Here is a 5,284-nt window from a genome sequence, read left to right as displayed (position 1 = left end):
TCATTATCTGCAACTCCCTTGGGGAGACTGTCCAAGTGTCTTATTATGGCCAGTAGGCCTGGAAGGTAGCTACAGGTGTCCCAGAACTGTGTATGGGGTCAGGGTATGTTAGGGGTGTTTCTTTTTCCCAGGTTTCCCATAGCAGAAACTCAGGCATGGATTCCAGAAATTCTTCTTAAACAAATAATTTATTCACAAGGTACAGGATAGCACAGCTAGAGCCGGCACCTCCTCAAGAGAGACCTTCAGCAAAATAAACTTAGACAATTACACCCCCAAAATAGGAAGGTGGTGGCGTGAGCTGGAATGGCTTTTGGAGCTGAGAGTCTAGAGGAAGCTTTCTGGCAATGCAACCCACAGAAGCCACAGGGTCTTCTGTTCCCTCTTTGCACGGACAGGTGGCCATGGGCAGGGTGGTCAGCCTGACTGTTGGGGAGAATAAGGGAAGAGAAATCCTCATGGGAAAACCATTACAACTTTGGCTGCCCAGATCCAGCTGCCTGGTCCATGTCTCCCACAGAGAAGGATTGTTAAATTCAGTTTCTGGACACTGCAGTGTCACAGAGCTGAATAACAACAGCAGGAAAACAATGATCCCTTAGACCCCGGTTGGTTTGTCCTGTAATGGCAGAGATGCAGTATCTGTCCCAGGCACTGATGCTGTACACAGAGAACAAGGACATGGGTCTGGTCCAGTGTGGGGAACGCAGCTTTACAAGCCAGAGCAAGAGGAAAGGCAAAGGAAACTGCCTCCTAAATGTGAATTAACTGGAGTCTGGCTCCAGATTCTCAAGACAAAGCTATAAATCTGCCTAGCCCTGCTGTGAAAGCATGAGACACCCTGGGACAGCCACACGGCGTCACAGTGTCCTTGATCTCTGTTTTTTCTTCCATCCCTTCCTTTCATCCCCGCCACCCCCGGAGGCACGTTCAGTCTCCTAGTGACTACGGCTTCTCAGCCGGCTCAAAGGCTGCTCTCTCCATCCTGCTGTGTTTTATAGCAGGCTGGGTCATGTTGCAGTTGCTAATAGCAGTAGCAAAGCTCCGAGCGCAGGGAGGGCAGTCCCAGCTGAGGGACAATTTTTCCAGCAGGACACGCTGCACCTCTTTTGGTGGTGTTGGCGTCCAGCCCCCGCTCTCGTCTGTCCTGTTTCGGGAGGCACCGGGAGGACCGGCCTGTGCAGGGAGTGCAAACTGGTGGGTGTTTCACCCCAGGACTCATGTTTGGTCATGCGGCTGACAGCGCCCTGGCACATCCCATCACATGGTGGGGAGTGGGTCTGAGGCCATGCGTGACCCACGGATGCAATGGCCATGAAGCACTGCCCCCAGGCTGGATGTGGGTCACAGGACCCATCACAACAGCTCCTGACCCTTTAATACTTGTTGGGCTTGAATTTTCCTGGTAAGCGAGAAGAGGAATTCTCCAGCCGCCCTGGGAAGGGGGAGCCACGTCGACGCCTCTTCCTAACATAGGGCTGACACTGAGACATCCCCAGGGAGACACGACTTAGTCCAGCTCCCCAGCTGGTTTAAAAGTGATTCTGTTTTGAACCCACAGTCTGCCTCCCCTCCCACAACAGCAGGCAAGGAGACAGTCTCAAAGGCCACCCAAACCACATGCAGGCAAACCATTGCCTGCTTGTCCCCGTTTGACCATGTCCTGGACATCGTCTGGAAGAGAAGGAACAAAGCAAAGAGGGCATAAAGCCATCGCCTTGCTCTCCCCTGATTCTGCTCCATGCAGGGTAGGCAGAATAAGGACGTAAGCCACAAAAAGTCTGTGCCACATTTGTCTCTTTTGTGTATCTGGTCTTGCTGCACAAGGAGCAGAGAAAAGAGAAATGTGTTCAGGCTGTAACTAATGCCAGAGCCTAAGAAATGGATCAATTCACCCCCAAACGATTTGCAATGCAAAGGGAAAAGCTCTCCTCCTGGTTTACTCCTCCCCACGCACAGACACGCACAGTCCCTCTTTCCCACATCCCTGCCTTGGGAAAAAAGCAACCGCCCATGGCCCCAGTGCAGGTAGAATGCTCCACGCCGCTGCCCCCACCTGCTCCTCGCAGCTGATCATCTCCTCACCGAATTAAATCCCTCACGCGGCACCCGGGTGCCTGTGCACCCCTCGGCACCAGCGATTCAGGAGTGGCGATGGCTGGATGCCGGCGGGGGGGTCACCCCAGCACGGTGGTGATACTGCCCGTACACAGCCCAGCTCTCCGTGCCTCCAAAGATTTCCCTCCCAAGTGTGCTTGACTAATTAGTAAACGGAGCCTAAACCTTTTGGTCTACATCGATCTTATCTTTAAACCCTGCAGACAACAATTCCTCAATCGATACCTCATTTAATTGCTGCCACCAGGCTGACAGCTGGGGTTCTGGTTGTGCAAGCCTGGCTGTCACATGGCGGGCTGCCAGTGCCACCTTCTAATCCCAAACTGATTTATCCTCATGCAGCTCCTCTCTCCCGCTGACCCCAGCGTCGCCATCCCTGTTCCTGCCCCTCCCTCCCTGCGCAGGCGATAGAAAATGCCCTGGCTGCCTGCACGCCCCTGTGAACACATCACACCTTGTGCTCATCTGTCCCCGGAGCACAGCTGTGATCAAACTGTCGTGTAGATGAATGCCCAAGCATGAACGTGCAGCCTCCCTGCACGCTGCTGAGACCCAGCACAGCCTGGTCCCAGCCCAACCAGCAGAACAACAAAGGGGGGACGTCTGGGTGTCACCTGTGGTGTATCCCAGCCAACCCACGTTGAGGGACAGACAGGCAGCACTTGCCCTGCGCATCCCAATACCAGAACTGACCTCCATGCATCCTTGTGGTACTGCCCTTCCAGCTGGGACCCAGCATGGGCTGGGCATGAACCGTTTGCTGGGCTGCTGCTCCTGGAGAGCCCCAGAAACTGGGTTTTTAGGGATTCTCTTGGTTCTTTGACGAGCAGCAGATAGAGAGGCAAGCCGTGACTCCTGTTTTGGCACAAGCTGCCTTATGCAATACTGCATTGACTTCCCAGTTAAGCACTTTGCTTGGGGCTGGGGTAGGTATTTCAAGTTGATCAGGCTTTTGTGATGGACTGCTAGCCATGGTTGTTCTGTGTTTCTGTGTTCTCTGTTTTCACTCTTGTTTTAATCATGTTTTTTGCTGTAATTTAGTGACAATCCTAGGTGCAACACGCATTGCCTCCAGTGGTAGATATGTGAAATAACTGCTGTAACCCTGATGTTTGATCAGTTATGTGTTTGTCATCTGCAGTTCTCGATGGCCTCTCTTTGTGGTGATGCTGATTGCCTCTGTCCTTTTATCCTCAGGAAACATTAATGTGTAATTTTGGAAAGAAATAGAGCTTGCGTATGAACACATTACCAGCAATACCACCAGAATGAGACCCAGGCCCAGCTCTAGACTGAGATTGTGCCCCACAATACCAACCATGATTCTGGTGTCTGACCAGCAAGGAGGGGGGTGACTTTGCTTTCAGTGTTGCCTGTGTGACCAGTGCATACGCAGCTCAGCCCAGCCACCGTGACCCAGCGCAGACCTGGTCTTGGTTACACCAGCTTTCAAGCGGAATTACCTCTGAAGGTCACTTGCTCTATCTCCAGCTTCATGTGGAGCCATCAACTTGTCCCAGCCCTGCTGAACACATCTCAGAAGACTTCTCAGCCCAGATGAGGTGGGACGGGTTTGCTGGAAGTGCTACCTTCTGTGACAACTGAGGGATCAGTGCCTGGAGCTGATCGCTGACTTCCCTGAACTCCAGGACAGGAGAGGTTGTAACAGAACAAAGCTTTCAGATTTGCCTTACAAAGCCTGACTTATCCACTAAGTACCACCAGTGACCTGTCCTTGCAGCTTTGAATTGCTCCACTCAGAGTCAGCCTCCTGCAAGCCAGAGGAGGTTCAGAGATACAAAATAAATCACCAGCTCCACTATTTGCCTTAGTTAGTATCCCCATTTTTTGCTAAGTTACAGGGACAACCCCCTTGCTATGCTAGTTGCTGTACCAAGGGTAAGGGTCTGGGGGAACACACGTCTTCCCAGTGTCCAACAGATATGTGGATATTTTCTCAGAGGTGACCCTCTTGGTGCCATTTCAAGTCTTCACAGATAGCACCGAGGAACTAGTGCACTAGGGGAAGGCAGAGGAATATGCTAACAGTTTATTAGGGATAAACTCAACTATGGTGTAAATGGATGCACTGTCTTTGGCTCCACTGGGCTAACTCAGAAGACCCTTGGCTGCTGCAAGGGGCTGCTTTCTTCTCCAGCTGATGACCGGTGGGATGCATCACGTCCCACACATCTACTATTGCAGTTTGCTTTTCTCCTGGAACAGCTACACCAAGGCAGAATGTGACCCTGGACTAAAAGCTAGAATCTGCTCTTGGTGCAAACTACCGAGAAGTCAGGCTGAAGTTAAAGGTACCTAAATCCCAGCTCTCTGGGCCAGAAACCATTTCCAGAGCCCTTGTGCCTGGACAGAATCTAGCCTGTGTATCCAAGGTGTCTTACCCCTGAGCATCTGTGTGTAAGCCAGACTGTCCCTGTCAGGAAGCACTATCTTAGGAGAAAGTTTGCCCCGTTCTCAGTCTCCCAGACCACGGTTCTGCAATGAGACAGGGAGGGCAGTGAATGCTCAGTTGGTCCATGAATGGAGTCCGTGAAATCTTGCTATCATGTTAGTGGGAGTGGGGGGCTCATATGTTATTAGCAAACCACAAATCGTTACCACTGGCCTCTGGTACCGTTCAACAGCCTGTTTTATTCAGGACCACTGTCTGCTGCAGCTTGCTTGTGCCAGGTCCTCTGTGAGCCAGGCTGGAGCAAAGGGGATGCAGGCAGGCAGTGGGAGAGGGGACTCATGGCAGAGGAAACCCCCATGGGCAGGATGGAGGGTGGATACCTGTGCAAGCAGCAGCAGGGGAGTGCCAGCCCCACACAGTTGTCCTTCACCTTGGTGCGAGAGGGTGCCTGACACATGCTGCTGGGAGATCAGCAGTTGGCCCTGAGCGTGCCCCAGATGGTTCGATGCCAGGGTGTTTGCACACAGCTCTGCCATTTAATGGGGAGAGAACGCATAGCTGATCCCAGCTGAAGCCATACACCAAAATGCTGACAGACTGTTTGTTGAGACACAAACATTGGCAAATGGCCCTGCTTGCCATATACTTAGAGTCAAGGCAGAGAGGGAGGGAACTCAAGAACAGGGCTGTCTCTGGCAGCAACTGAGAGTCCTCAAAGCACAGATCAGCGCATGTTTCTGGGAACAGGAAAGT

This window comes from Patagioenas fasciata, chromosome 14, assembly GCF_037038585.1.
Source record: "Patagioenas fasciata isolate bPatFas1 chromosome 14, bPatFas1.hap1, whole genome shotgun sequence".
In the NCBI taxonomy this organism is placed as follows: domain Eukaryota; kingdom Metazoa; phylum Chordata; class Aves; order Columbiformes; family Columbidae; genus Patagioenas; species Patagioenas fasciata.
Note: the sequence above shows the minus strand (reverse complement) of the source record.